Source organism: Ochotona princeps, chromosome 28 (assembly GCF_030435755.1).
Source record: "Ochotona princeps isolate mOchPri1 chromosome 28, mOchPri1.hap1, whole genome shotgun sequence".
NCBI classification, from domain to species: Eukaryota; Metazoa; Chordata; class Mammalia; order Lagomorpha; family Ochotonidae; genus Ochotona; species Ochotona princeps.
Genome location: NC_080859.1, coordinates 4,216,876 through 4,232,939, shown reverse-complemented (window position 1 = coordinate 4,232,939; position 16,064 = coordinate 4,216,876). Strand labels below are relative to the sequence as shown.

General features: G+C 48.4%; 1 protein-coding gene across 1 annotated transcript in view; it reads left to right on the top strand.

Moving 5' to 3' along the window:
• Positions 1-4,148: 4,148 nt before the first annotated feature.
• Positions 4,149-16,064, top strand: part of HAPLN1 (hyaluronan and proteoglycan link protein 1) — a 48,450-nt gene continuing 36,534 nt past the window's right edge. Inside the window, exon 1 of the mRNA XM_004586220.2 lies at positions 4,149-4,336. The gene's annotated coding sequence lies outside the window, so the exon portion shown is untranslated. The remainder of the gene's footprint in view (positions 4,337-16,064) is intronic.

Here is a 16,064-nt window from a genome sequence, read left to right as displayed (position 1 = left end):
GGGAAAATAAGAGAGTGAGAAAGGCACCCACGGGCCGCGCCTTCTCAGGAGCTGGGGGTCGGTCTAACTCAGCCAAGCACCCATTCAGCCTGGGTAGCATGGGGGAGGGGGTGGAGGAGAGCGCTCTGTTAACTTCGCAATTTATTGCCTAATTGCGAAGTTTGCCCTTTTGAAGAATGTGTCTGCAGGGTCCTCTCCCAGATGGAGCACCAAAAAATGTGTCCTTGGGAAGTGGTCACTTCCAGCCCATTATCTGCAAAATAACCTTTTATTCAAATGCTTAGTGACCATCTCGAATATTGAATTTGTATTTTAATCATGGAGTTCAGGAGGAAAATGGCCAGTGGGAAGGATTTAATTACAAACGATGTGTTTCAGCGGATGTCCACTGCAATCCCAGGGGGCACGTGAACGAAGCGCCCAGCCCTGCAACAGCAAAGGTCAAATGGCTTTTCTCCCCCTACGTACCTCAAAGTACCTTTATCATAGCAGATGTTCAACCAGGTATAATGTTAGCCTGTGGCAAAAATTCCAGGGAACAAGGACTCTCTGGGAATCTGTGGAATTCAGGACATAACAGAGCTGTCTCTGCTGGGGCTCGAGGAAAAGATGAATTGAGATCATTTCCCTTGACTGTACATGGACTTTCACTGGATGTGCCCCCAGGACCATCGTTCTGTTTGGAAATTTATTACATATTAAATAAGAAAGCTATTTTAAATTAATAGTTTTAAAACATCAATTTTTCTTGCCATGTTTGTTGTGCATGTATTCAAATTTATATAAAATAAAATCAACTGACATCTTTTTCAGTAAAGATTTATATTTCATTTTACCTGGTTCAACCTAACTCTTCACATTGTCCCACAATGAACAAAAGCAATGCAAAGCTACATTTTTCTACCACCACTTTGACCTATTTGTGCTCTGAAACAATGCTCTTGTATTATGGTTTTTTATAATGCGGGAACTTCCAAAAGTTCACTGCCAATGAAATAAAAAGGAAAGCTTGGGAACAGGAATTTAGCCTGGGAGTTAGGACCCCAGGCCCCCTGGATTCCTAGCACCAGTTCCTGCCAGTGTAGACCCTAGGAGGCAGCAGGCATGGCTCAAGCCATGGGACTCCAGACGCCCACGTTGGGGTCCTGGACTCAGTTCCCGCTTGGACCCCATCCTAGAAGCTTCAGGCATTTGGGGAGTGAACTAGGACATGGGAGCTCTGATCCTATCTCTCTACATCTCAAATAAGTAAATATTTAAAAAGAGAGAAAGAGATGTTGATTTTGGGCACAAAAAAAAAATGTTGAGATCTATGCAGAGTTTTTTCAGTAGAAGTTTTTCCAGAAAGTTTTTGAAGGCCTCGTGTCCACTCCTCCACGCAGCATCATCGCTGAGTGTACGCCTGCCATTCCCCAGCTAAGCCTGCTCTTCGGAGTCAATACTCAGGGTTTCCTGTCTCCGGTACCAACGGACCAATGTCAGGAAGCACCCCACAGAAATCTGAAACACGTAAAACCATGCTGCAAGTTACTTTATTAAGAAAATCTTTGTTTTGTCGCGACACTTGTAAGAGCTGACCGCCCTCCATTCTCCAATGGCAAGCACTTTGAACAACACTCAGCCCAAGGTTCTAACAATGCACACCTTTTAACACATTTGGCATCACAAAAGACTTGCATTTCATTTTCTTGATTTTTTTTAAACCATGGCTTATGATAACTCCTATGCACTGCTGTGAAATTATAATGGCTAATCAAAGTAATATATGCCTTTATAAATAGTATTTAGCTAAACATGAATTAGCTAAGCACGCACACACAAAATCTTTAGAAATAAAACTCCTAATGCTAATTCCAACATAAACTTCAAATAAGGAGTGAAGCCTGTCAACCCAAAAAGATGGCTGGGAATGGACGGAGGTCAGCTTGGACCTGAACAACACCAGGAACATCCTAGACACGCAGTGAGCAACCAGGGAGGAGGGTGTGCCAACAGATCAGTGAATGGGGCGACTGGGAGGAAGGAGAGGCCGGACAGGGTGGGAAAGATGCACTGCAGGCCTGCGCCTCGGAAAGCGGCGGTCAGCAGCTGTCACTCCGCCCAGGAGCCAGCCTCCACGGTTGGGATCCTACCTGAAACGGAAAAAGTCCAAATCTCATTCACTCGGGTGCCACTTTGCCGTGTGACAAATTTTCTCACCTGGTAAATGGGGGCATTTTCTGGGCAGAACAAATCGAATTCTCTGACTGCTTTTACCGGAGTGAGCATAGCCAGCGGAGGACAAATAGGAGGCCACAAGCGGCGCCCACCAACCAGCTGACCCCAAGGACCCCAGGGACAAGCTGAAAACACGAGGGTTTTCCACGCAGAGAGCAAGACCAATGATCAAACTGTCTGATTTCACAGCGCCGCACCACCAGGCTCACCACCTGCAAGGCTCTAACACGAAAATTGTAGTGTAGTTGCGAAGTCTAATTCCTTTATGTTCCTGAAAATACACATCACTTTGAACATTTACAAGAAATAACATAAAAATGCTTTCATAGTTGCCAGGCAGATATGTGTCTGCTTTTTATTGGCAGTTTCTATGGAATCATACATAACAGCTGTCTCAATCGCCACGAAATTAGCAACATAAAATGGCAAAACCTTTAGCCTGCTCCCTGTATGGAGACATAGAAAAAAATAAATCGAAGAAAGGCGCCTGGCTCGGTTTTTGGAATTCCAAAAAAGGTGTTGCATTGCCTGATGAAGGATTCATTTTTAATCATTTCATTTCGAATAGAACTGTCTTCATTTACTGAGGGTTGTGTTTAGTTTGCCTTTAGTGGAAAAAATTCTTTCCAAGAGCCGCGCGTTAATTTACCGGAGACAGAATGGCGAGGTGGAGTTTGGTCCCACAGAACCGGTGAAATCCGGCAAAGAAAGGCGGGAAGAAGCCTCTTTGATTTTTTTTTTTCCTGGGATCTTTTTACCCTCCTCCTTGCTCCTGAGACTAGCAGGCAGCTCAGAGGATCTCTAAGACAATAGCGCCGCTTGCAGCCACTGGGCGCCTGGGGTGCCGCGCCTAGCCATCGCAGGCTAATCTGTCCCGGAGTCACCTGCCCCGCTGGTATCCGTGGCCCCTACCAATGCAACTTTTCTGCCCCGCGGGTACCTCGTCCAGCCCAGTGAGTCCCTTCTCCCTGCCGCCTCCATAGCCCTTTGCTTCCTGCGGGGTGTTTCTTTTTTTTCCCCTCACTGGGCTTCATCAAAGGTGTCTCTGTTATTGAAATATGAAGCCATTTCCTCTCCAAAACCCTTGGTTACTCAAGGCTGCCATCAATGGGCCTATAGACTCACTCCCGAGTTATAAATAAGTGCGTTATTTATTCGGCAGGCGTTTTCCCGCGCGCCCCAGCATCTTCCCCCGGGCGCATTCCCCGGGCGCGGACACCCCGCGCCCATCTGGTTCTAATCCTGGGGATGGCCCCAAGCCGGGCCCCACCCATCCGTCTCCCGCTCGCATTCCATGCTCTATAAATAAACCCAGGTTGTTTGAGTTCTGTCATCCCGGGATACAATAGCTGTTGTTTGTGACCCGGGATTTAAACCCAATACTCATGCAGAGACAGTAAACCACAAAACAGGCTCCGGGCGGTTGGGGGTGAAAGGGCGGCTGGAGTTTGGGGCGCTCAGACCCGCTGTTATCCTAACCTTGCGTTACCCTGAATCTAGCTTGGCCCGGGAAGGCGGGAAGGGGACGGTCTCCCTACCATCTGGGTTTCCCTTTTAAGCAGACACCGAAAAAAGTCAGACCAAGGTGGGCTATCCTGAGGCATCTGCCCAACGCTGCGGCCCCCAGACCTCTCACCGCCACCCCCCGCCCGTCTCCCTGGGCGGACCAGGGGTGGAGGGGCCCAGGGTGTGGTGTAGCTGGGGGCTTGCGGGTGGCGGATCCGAGCCAGGGCCACGGCAAGTCTGAGACGCTGCTGTTTTACAAGGTTTGGGCACTGGGCGGCCGGCCCCTCCCTGCGCGCCGAAGTTTGCATGAAGTGCGCGTTAGGCTGTAATTAGGGGATCTGGGAGAACTTTCCTGGGGACTCTCTCGCTTTGCTTCTGCTGTCGGTGAGAAAGTACCTCCTTCTTCCCAGGAACAGGACCTCTGCCACCCAGCGCCACAAACAGTCCCTGCGCGCACACGGGCAGGCGCGCACACAGGAGGGCGCACACACGCGCACACGCTCGCCCAGACCCAAACTTAAGGTGAGGAGCGGGCGCGCTAGCTTCACTTCATCTGCAGCTGGCAGCTTGTGCAGGACCCGAGGGCATCCGAACTTCTGGATTTCGGGACAAGGTAAAACTTCCACACATTTCCCTTCCCTCTTTTGCTCAGACCGTGGCGCCTTTTAAGATTTCAAACAAGCCATACTTTTGCTATGGATACATACCTTGAACACTTTCTTTAGTTTTAAGGTGACACTTCAGTCTCTTTCCCAAAGTTCCTATGGTAGGATGAAATACTATTGCAACAAATGGGCTCTTTCTATAAGTGGGGGAAGAAAACGGAATCGGCTTGTATTTCGCTACTGTTGCTGCTGTAAACCTGGTGGGCCGGCGGTCCCCAAGCGGTGGCGTCCATGTGTTCCAGCCAGCACTTCTACAGTGCCTGCAGGGGTACAAAGGACTGCGGAAGCTGAAGGAGGAGCTGAGGGCTGGGCGCCTCACTCCCAGATTCAGGAGGCTTGTTTTATTTCAGGAAATATTTAGATTTGTGTGAAACAGCGAAATATGTTCATTTGGGGCCATACCTGTTGCATTAGTACTTTTTGAGATGGTACCATTTTTAGTCTAGACTTTTCCAGCTAATTGTGAAATTCAAATCAGGGGTTTGTGATGCATTTCCTATGGAGAATGATGCTGGAGGATCATTAGAATATGCTGAAAAATAAAAAGGCAAAGCCTGGTTTTCATACTTTTGAAAGTTGGCTCGAGGGATGGTGTGTTGGTTGGGAACATGACACACCAAGAGGAACAGCCAAGCCTGGGCTTCAGTGAGGTCGTTTCCTCCCATTGATACATGATGTTTGCATTCAGGACAAGACAGTTCATTGTTTTGAAAAGTGGTTGCCTTTTTTTTTTCATTTGTCACTGGAAAAACACACCAAGATGCCAGGATGTTGGGGGACGTTTAGGGTGGAAAGTGTCCATGTTGGGGGACGTTTAGGGTGGAAAGTGTCCGGGCACATGTTCCAATGGGATGTCACAAAACCAAGCCTCCTGGCTGGCTCCTTACAAGCTAACGGACTTTAGGAAGGCAAGCCTTGTGACTCCGTTTCTGACGGACTGTTGTAGATGTAGTTTCTGGTAACCCTTTTAGACTATTTTGATGTTCTAGATTTTTCAGCCATGCTGTGCTTTCGTATCTTGATGGAATCCTAAAGTGGGAATATTGCTCTACCAAAAAGGGAGTGGCTGTGTCTGGGAAGTTTGTGATATCTCTCCGTCCTCACGTCCATCCTGATCTCTGGTTCCGTTGAGTTTTATAGCCGGAAGGATGTTTTTCTTCCCTTCTATGGAATGGAACGTACGCCTAAAGACTAGCTTCAGGCTCGACTTACTTCTCTCTTGTGTGTTGCCCACATTCTGGCCGGTTCAGCTAATTGATGGAGTTTGTATTTTGTTGGTTCCCTCTCCTCTAAATTGAAAACAGCTTAAGAATAGGAAAATTAGATAAGAAGCAGTTGGACTGAAAACTAATCCAATGAGCAGAGCAAAGCCACGGGGTGCTGGCGCTGCGGGCCCCAGGGGTGCGGTGGCCTGGGGCTGTGTGTGGGACCTGGGGTGAGGGTGCTGTGTGTGGGACCTGGGGGGGTGCTACGTTCTGATGAAGCGAGGGGCTGTGTGTGGGACCTGGGGGGTGCTGCGTTCTGATGAAGCGAGGGGCTGTGTGTGGGACCTGGGGGGTGCTGCGTTCTGATGAAGCGAGGGGCTGTGTGTGGGACCTGGGATGAGGGTGCTGTGTGTGGGACCTGGGGGGTGCTGCGTTCTGATGAAGCGAGGTGTCTATTCGCAGGAAGGCCCTGTCTCTCTGAGGAGTGACTGACACTGTAATTTAGAAATACTGAGGAGACTTGCACAGAGAAAAATCAATTCATTATATCCCCGGCGGTTTCATTTCCTTTCCCTTCCTCTGGGAGCTAATAGCACGTCCAGGATAAGTACGTTCTCTGTGTGCAGACGGATGCTCTAGGCAGACGGGCCGCTCCACAGCCCTGCCTTGTGGCTCGTGGACTGGAACGGGGCATTCTCTGAACAGAGGAGTCTTGGGTCTGAAGGTGGCAGCGCATGGCGCATCACAGATGAACGAGTGACCTTCAGAAAATGCTGCCTGCCTTTACACTCCCTTTGGCCCCAACGCATTGTTTCCCAGATGACTTTTTCTTTTTCCACATAATGATGTGCCACCGCTTAGAATCCCAACACAACGCAAGGCACATCTGAATATCACATTTATATTAAAGATTTCTGTTCCCTCTAATTAATTTCCCGACATCCTGCAGTCGTTACTGGCCCCTATACTATTTAATCTGTGTCATTTAAGTGTGTTGAGTCTGTCATTTAAAGGTAACAGAATGACCTGGGGCAGTTGGGGAGGCAAGAAAACCTGAATATACTGGGGGTGTTAATCAATGGTATGTAAGGGGGTTAAAGGAAGCAGCTGGTTAAGCAAATATTAGGTATAGAGAGCCCCTCCCCGTGTAAATTAATAATGCAGCTCTTTATTTACACTATAAATGGAAGAGGCTGTGGCCTTACATGTGTCAGGCACGGTCCCTGTGTGCCACCTGGTGGACGAGTCCCAGGCAGCTTTCCCAGCGGCCTCAGACAAGTCTAAGGCTTTCATTTGGTTAACATTTGTGGAAGAACCAAGTGCCAGATGCTGGGGTGTAGGTGCACAGCGTAGAAAATGCAACAGGCAACTGGCTCATACTTTGAAATTCAAGGCTCCCGTCAGCAGTGCAGCAGGTGCCCAGTGGCTGCGCCTGAAGTCACTGCACTCCGCTGGGTGACCACCCGCATCTGCCTGGACCACAGCTCAATTCTACTACAGGAGTCACAACAGAATGGGAAAGCGGAGCACGTCTGGCCACGTTGAATGACTATTTCTCAGACCGAGATACATCTCTGAGTTATTGCTAACTCAGTTTAGTTGAATAAATATCAGTAGCATATGGGATGCTCGTGTGATGGCTCAATTGGCTAATCCTCCACCTGCAAGAACTGGCATCCCATCTGGGCACTGGTTCGTATCCTGTTGCTGCTCTACTTCCCATCCAGATTCCTGCCTATGACGTAGGAAAGCAGCGGCAGATGTTGCACAGCCTTAGGACCCTGCATTCGCATGGGAGACCTGGAAGAAGTTCCTGGCTCCTGGCTTCAGATCAGCTCAGCTCCAGCCATTTATGGCCATCTGGGGAGGGACACAGCAGATGGAAGAGCCTTCTATCTTTCTCTCTGTATATCTGCATTTCCAATAAAAATAAATAAATCTTTTTTAAGTTAGCAGGCACATATTCACCCAATGAATCATACAAAATTTAGATTTCTTAATTATGTGGTAAAAGATGGTGAAAATTGTGTGAGGCAGTGAAGTGCACTCAGAAACGTCATCATCTGGACGTGGAACAACTTCATCTTTACCTGTTGTGCCACTGAATTGCTTAAGAAAGTTCTAGAAGGTGTCTGCTGCACAGAAAACCACTCTGCGAAACAGGCGTGTGGGTTTCACCGAACAGTAATCCCTCCGAATACTGCACAGAGGTTTGAAAAACTCTTCTGAGATATGTGAACTATTGCTTGATTTGGTTCTTTGCAAGAGGGATGAGTTGATGCCAGCAGAGTTCTACACGTCAGCATTAATCCAGACAAGTTGGGAAATGCAGATTTACGGGTACAATGCCTCGGTAGGGGAAAAATGATGAATTTGTTACTTGTGGGGCTCCAAGGTGTAACACACAAATCGAGTCGGGCCTGCGGCTGTGGGGTGAGAGCTGCCGGTTCAGGGGACTTGGGTGGGACGCCCTGAGGCCGACACAGTGAGGCAGGAAGGCTGGCGGTTCACTCCTCCTGCATTCCAGACACAAGATGGCGCCCTGTGCTGATGGCAGGTAATTGCTAGGATCAACTTTTAAGTCACGTGAAACGGGAAATTCTAGCTTTTTAAAAGAGGTATTCATTCATTTTTCAGAGGTAGACATATAGGGAAGAAAGGGGAAGACATGCAGAGGCAGATTTTCCAATTGCTAACTGACTCCTGAGATGGTCACGGCAGCCAGCCCTGGACTGGGCCAAAGCCAGGAAGCTTCTCCCAGGTCTCCCGTGTGGGTGATGGAGCCCGAGGGGGTGTGATTAGCCTGGCTGAGACCCCTGGTCATCCTCAGTGACCCCCACTGCGGGTATGAGGTTAGTGGGATGCCTTCAAGGCCTGTTCCCAGAAACCTGAAAGACACAAGGCTCCTGTTCACCTGGGGGCTCCTCTTTGAGCGAAGCCTGACCAACCTGCCCAGCGCCTTGGGGCTTTGTGCAGGCACTTTTTCTCCTGATTGCACCTTCCTGTCCAGAAACAATTTGAGATCTACCTAAACTTTCATCACAGGCCAGGGCTAGCTTACTGCCCTGGACACGCTAGAGTGATGGTGGCTGCTTCGGCTCTGCGGCTTTGAGCCCTGAAGCCACACCAGGCACCTCTAGTGGCCAGCAGCAGTGAGAACTCACGTGTTTGGTCCAAAAACTCAAGCTCAAGGAGGAATACAGTCACTCAGAGCTTAAGCTCAGGAATGAGCCACCCTGCCAAAAAATGCAGGTCGAAACCCACACTGCGTACAAATGCACTCCGGTCTGTAAGCACCTTGATGTTAATGAAAGATGCTGGGAAACTATGTAGGATAAAAAAATGGGGAAATTTTGCTGTGGCTTTATTAAAATAACACTAGTCTGAATCCGGGCCTACATATCTCGCCTTCGATGCCAACAAATGTAATAATGATAGTCTTGTTATCAGATATTTCAAGTTAGCTCATATATTTTTATTATACCCCACCAGATTGGGCCACCTTGGTTTGGGGCTGGTCTAAGTCACTGCTCTGCTCTTGGAACCCAAGGATGTACCCACTGTTCATTGAGTTGCTAGGAGCTTTGCCTCTGATTTAGGGCCAGGTTCCTGCCCTGCAGCTCGGGGAGGGGTCACTACGGATCTGCACTTGTCATCTGGGTGGCAGAGGTGAATGCCTCACCATCCGCATTGCCGTAGAACAGCCCCCAGGCCTGGTGGAGGCGTAGCCATGGAGCCCCTGGAGCTGGGCGTGCAGCCCGGGTCACAGAAGGCCAGTCGCTGGCGGGAGGGTGGGAGAAGAACAGAGGTGTTTATGGCAAAGCACAGAGCAAGCAGGCAGGCAGCTAACGCTGACTTCTTAGCCTGCGAGGGGGAGCGGAGTGCAGGTTCTGGTGGGCTGAACATGGGCCGCGAGGTGCGTGTTCAGGACTTGTCCAGGTTTCCAGTTGGACAGTGGTGCCCATGGACCTGCTGGGGTCAGGCGGCCATGTTACATCTTTAGGGGATGTTCTGTGGACTTTATTCATTCTGGGGAATTACAAGCAGGTGATAGTAACGTTGCTCTGTGGACAGAATCTCCCCCAACTCAAAAGGAAAGCCTTACAACGGTACGGGTCATGGAGGTGTTACCTCCCAGAGAAGCGCAGGACCTCAGGTACCCAGGGGTGAGGATACTGGCTGGACTGCTCCCTCAGTTCCAGGAGTCAGTGTAAGTAACTGACATATTTGCTACTAGAAGGCAGGGCAAGGGCACCTGAAGCTAAGGGAGGAGGCCCCACCGTACAAGGCATCTGCATCACAGGCGTGGAACAGGAGGCTGGTGTTGGCAGGTGCCCTAAGGCTGCCTCCTGCTGTCTGTGCCCGCTGCGGAACGGGCCAGCAGAAGTTTCCTGGCCATCCTCCCCCAGCTCCTGTGTTCCAAATGTCTGAACGCTCCCAGGCCGAGTCGCAGCCATCTGCTTCCTTGGGATTCTCTCCTGTCCAGTCAATGTTGTATCTTCAACTCTTCTCGGGTCCAAGTCATACTCAGCATTGTATCAAACTGGTCATTGAAATACAATTCATCACTACAGTAAATATCTAAACTTAAAGCCAGACCAGAGACAAGAATCTGCACAGAGCCAGGGCAGTAGAGTGTGCGGCAGCTGGTGAGGCGCCCTGAGACGGGGAAGAGCCGTGACTGCCTCCAAGGCGCTGGGGAGGCTGCAGACCCAGCCCGCACAGAGAGAAAAGGCTGGATTCTAGAAGGAAACGGTGTGGCTTGAAGAGGTACCCAGCCATGGGAGAGCCAAGAACCTGTTGAGACTGAACATGCAAATCTCCAGCTTAGGGCAGGAGTCTGGCAGGAAAGAGACGGGCCTCGCTGGCGTCAGTGGTGGAAATGGTCTGGACCGGGGGCGGTCACCCACCGGAAATGAGCGTGAAGCAGAGACCAAGGGCACCGCGGTAGGAATGAGCTGTGTCCGTATTTACGCCTGATTCCGACCCCCTACGTCATCAACTGTACTTGTGTCCTAATGACACGTTTTCCTAATTGTAACTCTGAGTAAGATCCCACAATGTCTGAATTGTAGTTATTGATCAATTCCCCACCCCAACCGAGCTAACGTTAAATATATGTTCCTGCATTTTGTTTAAAAATCAGTAACCTGTGTGTGGTACGGATGGCAACGCAGCAGGCTTGCTGGTTAACCCCAGCCCGTGCTGTTTAGGTTAACATGTAAATGAGTTCCCACAGAACGCGCACTTCCTGAGTCCGCTTGTAACTCCCTTTCTAGTTTCTTGCCACTGAGACTTCCAGTTCTTGGATTTCTCAGGAAGTGGCTTGTGTTTTCTGTAATTCCCTTCCCCTCTGCCCATCGGACTGTCACAGAAAATGCAAAGAACGACTGAACAGCGTGTTAGGCAACCATAGCTCCAATATTGGAACAAACATGTCTGTACTAGAAAAAAATTCTTTTTATGCAGTCTGAGTGTTCTGTATTTTTATTGGTTAAATATGCCAAGTTTTCTCTATCTGAAGTTACTGTAACTGGAATAGAATACGCAAGAATTTCTCGAGAATTATGAATGTCCTTGGAAGGACTGATTTGTGAACTTATTAACTGTTTTCACTCGTGAGATAAATGTATTTGGAAGATGCTCTAAAATAACCCAATCAAGGTGCAAACGGGTAGGTCATTTATAACTGCAACCCTGTATGCTAACAGATACACTGGAAATTCTATCCGTGTATCCCAGCGACCATGTTTCCACTCTATCCACAATATTTCAAAATAATGTCCACTTTTGAAATGTGGACTTTAACTTTTTCCATTTTTCAAGTCATCATTAGTGATAAAGTTCAGAGAAGTGACACACATTCAGAGAAAATATACAACAGGCAAAATCTCAACTATTTTAACTGCAAAACACCAGAGAGAGCGGGTCCCTTGTGAATCTCATGTTATAGCTCTGCTGCCACCTGGTGGACGTTGTGAGATATTACCCTGAATAAAAATGCATTAACATGTGCAGAGGCCCATCTGGCCCATCTGGCCATTACACAATCAATGGCTTCCAGTTTACCGTCCCCCCTCCATGCTATACACATCAACACCAAGAAATTCTTGTCTAGTATGAAATGCAAATGTTTTCTAAGCTTGCAGAGTAGTATAGCATTGCTGAGAGAACCCTTAACATAGAAATCATTCAGTTCTCTATGGGTTTATATTTTAGGAATGAATGAGGCGCGTCCGTTCATTTTGTTGCCTTTCAACCCGAATTTCCCATAAACTTTGTGAGGCCAGTGTTTACAAAGCTCTGTTTTCCTTCAACGAAGCGTAACCCTTGTCTCCGTGTACCAAGAAAGTATGATTTGTCTTTTAATTCGGAACACAGATTCGGAAGTCTTCCAATTCCATTAAAAAGATCTTTCTTTAATGTATCCAAAATATTAGTCACATGCACCTTTGAAAATTAAACTTTCCATTTTTTGAGTCGTTAGGTGATTAGGAGCACTTGGCAATGTGCAAGAAAAGCACAAACTGCCTCATGCACACCGCTGGCCACTTACAAAACGTAAGGTCATCAAAGTAAGAAACGTGGAGTTCTTAACTTACAGGTCCGTGGAACTTGCCTCTCTCTCTCTTAGATGTCCTGCCCTCCTCCTGCCTGTTGGTTTCCGTTCCTTTTCATGTTACGTCCTGTTGCCAGTCACGCTCAGCAACGTCTTCAGTGTCATCCGGTTGCCTGCGAGGAAGGAACCACATGGCGAAGTCCTTTTAAAGATGAATCCCCAGTGTCCATCTCCTCCGCACTGGCTCCACCTGCTGGCAGCTTCTGGGAGAAGCGCGTCCCGGCGCAGAGTGGACAATCCCACCTCTCCACCACCTCCTGTCAGCAGGGCCTCGGTGCTGAGCTCATGGTGTCTGCAACTCGCCATGGCAATTGTCCTAACCTCCCTCACCAGTAACTGAACTAGGAACCACCTGTAAGGAACCTTGTCACATTCTGCCTGGCCTGGACCCCCGCCCTTCCCCGGTCTCTCATATCCTATCTATAATTCTTAAAAATCTTCCTCTAGAGTCTGAAGGAGAGCTCACCATCTGAGAGGTGCATCCCACTTCTTGCAGGGAATTCCCTACAGGTTGTTTTCGCCCTTCATCTCCAACGTCTCCTGCTCTATTTGTTTCTATCAGCGTTCATCTTAAAACTGAAACGCTCTCGGATCCCACACACATTCCACCCGCAGTCTTTTTCTTTCCCATCAAATCCTCCATCATGAATGACCTCACTCATCCTTGCCTCACAGAAACACAATGTCTCCCTTGATCCCCGTGGGCATGCCTGCTGCCAGGCCCAGTGGGATTTCAGCTCGGGGACCTTGTTCCCTGCACACACACCTACCCCACCCCAGAGCACCACCCCGTGCCTGGTGCCTGTGGACCTTCCCCTGGGGCTCTGTGTATCCGGTCTTCTTCCTATCTGAACATAGGAAGTCTTTCTCAAGAGCAAATAGGAAAATAGGCCCCTACTTCTAGCTCTTCAGCGTCTTTCCGTTGCTATGAAATTAGATCCAAATTATCGAATATGGCTCACGATTTCCAGGGACCTGACTCTAGCCTCCCTTTCCAGCCCCATCAAAAAAACTCACTCAATATACCGGGATTAAGTGACCCCAAAAGTCAAGGTAATGAGACAGCTGAAATAAGTCAGTGGGAGAGCTACATCTTAGAGTAGTCAGAGCTGGGCTGTGTATAATCTATGTTGCAGGAATTAGATACCTAGATAAAGGATTTTACGGAAGAACTGGAAATGGTAAGAAATTATTAAAACAGAAATTCTAGAACTGGAAAAAAAATCCCACAATGAGTTGAAAGTACATGAGTTTGGCAAGTTTAAATATACTGAGGAGGTAACTGGAAAACTAGAAAATAGGGCCTGAAAAAAAAAAACCAGCAAGACTGAAGCCTGAGCAAAATCAGCGAAAGATACGAAAAAAAAAAAATGGGGAAAGAAAGATGTGGACAGACATTGGCACCTCGGAGAAGCCAGCCAAGGGCAGACGCCGTCTCAGAAAGGTGGGCTGGACTCCCCGCTAAACCACAGATTCAGAAAGCAATGCAGGTCCCCAACAAGATAAATAACTGAAAAAACTCATGCCCACACGTGGCACTGAAAAACTGCTGACAAAAACAGAATATTAAAAACTTCCAGAAACGAAAGCCTTCCAGACAGACCAACAAGTACCAAAATAACAAGTTGGAAAATTTGCTTTTCTTTCCACTCTGGGGACACCAACCATCGACAGAGCTGGCTTGACGGTGTCCAGGGCAGCCCTTACCTGAGCTGGCGGGGCTGCAGTACACCCAGCTCCCTCGAGGCCCTGGCAGGGGACACATGTTCGTGGTGACTCAGTGCCTGCAATGGGCCTATGGCCAAGCAGAGAACATTCCAGAAGCAGTGGATACCTTTATCTCTATTAATTGTTGTTATAAATTGGAAACAGGATATACATGTAATCAATGAGAAATGTGACGCTTGTGGGGCGCTGGGCCATGTTACAGCTGTTTGTCACTGAAAAGCAAGCCTTGATACTGGAGTAAGTACAAATGTCTCACAGCTTATAACAACTTCATCTCTTCCCAGACCTTCACGTGGTCCGGCGGCAGTGCCTCTGCACTCAGACAAGACTCCCTTCCTGCTTTCTCCCACCAGGAACACTGCTCAGGCGAGGCCATGCACCCACTGCCCCAAGCCCCTTGCGTCATCTCTTTAGCTCAGAACAGCCACATCTGTCTTGTAATGTTACACTTGTGCCACCGTTACTGCAAAGCCTTGTCCATGTCTGGTACTGCTGTTAATTATTGCAAGGTCTGTCTCTTACGGATTGACAGCATCTTTGTTCACAGGGTTTTTTTAAGCTCTCTTTATATACTCAGGGTTCTGAGTTGAAAGGTTAGATGTGGAATCGGAGTTGAAAGAGTGCAGTCGGTTCCAGCATGCTGCGTGCCGCACACGCCCCAGTGTGATAGGAGGGCAGCAGGCTGGTGGGCTGGTGGGCTGGTGGGCTGCTGTGCCACCCGCCGGGGCAGTGAGCACCATGGAGTTCACACAGTGAAATGCTTTTCACTGTTCCATGATGTATGACAGTGTGCAAACTCAGCTTTCTTAGCCCCCATGCATTTACAGGCTGCCCAGGGACGATACAGCCAATAAGTTTAAGATTGTCTCCATATGTGGGTAATTTATTTTTCAATGGAAATGATTTTTTTCTTTAGAAAACTTGGTCACTTTGAACTCATCCTTCCAAAGTCTAAAGATGTTTTTATTGCTTTTCACTTGCAAGCCACGCTGTAATTCCCTTGGTGCTGGCATTGCAACCCTGTAAGGGCCTCGAGCCTCGGAACTGTCTGAGACGAGAAACAAAACACTCATTTGTATTAACATCGCTCCAGAGTAAGCTTCATGACTGATCATGCTAACGGGATCACTGAAATGAATACGATAATGTCCTTGTCGTCAGAAAGGTCTCCTTTTATTTGACAAAAAGCTAGCACACCAGAGAAATAGAGTCGGTACAGAGTCGAAGCCTTTGTTTCGGCGAGGAACGCCCTGGCCGCCTGTGTGCGTCTGCTCTCTTCACTTCATGACACAGTATCCAGAGAGCAGAATAAGGAGACAGTTGCACCACAATATCTGTGCAATATCTGTGTCCTGCCAGCAATGCAATAGCCACCCCTAAGTAAAACAGAAGGCCTTGAGATATGAACATTCAAGGCAAGGACCGACTGACTGCGCTCGGGTATAAAGCCAGATGGGATTTCAGTTTACCTTAGGATACAATATTTACAGATGTGCTCTCCCCGCCCCGTCCCTGTGTCCATGACCAGCATGACAGCCATGCTAAGCAGGAAATGGAGACTCTCTTGCATAAATCTGTCTTAATCCTAGATGGCAAAGGTGTTGCTGCCGAAAGAAGGACCCTCTGGGTGAGGTCTCTGATCCTTGAATGCCACGGTACCCCCTGTCCGAAAATCTTAAACTCTGTGATTTTTTTTCATAGATATGTGTAATTTTAAATAAAGCATTTTTCCAACCTACCAGAAGGCGGCGTTTCCGAACCCGGCTGTGTCCTTTGGCCCACCTTCCTGTTATCAGCATCTTAATTCGGCCAATAATTTGAACCTATGGGACAAGCAAATTTAGTATTACGTATGCTGCAGATCGGTTCTTTGTTCAGAACATATCCTTTGTGGGATGTGAGAGTCCCATGATGAGTGAGTGAGTGGTGACTGGGAGAACAGGACAGCAGTTGAGCTTGAAGGGACAGCGAAGGCGTTGTCTGCCGTTTGTGGCCTGAGACTCCTGAAGAATGTCGCAGTGCGGTGTCACACGGTGCCCTGTGAAGGCCTAAATGCTGATGCACGGACGCTCTGCTCTCTTGGGCCTTTAGCAAAGGAAGGCAGCTCAGAAGCCGAGCAGCTCT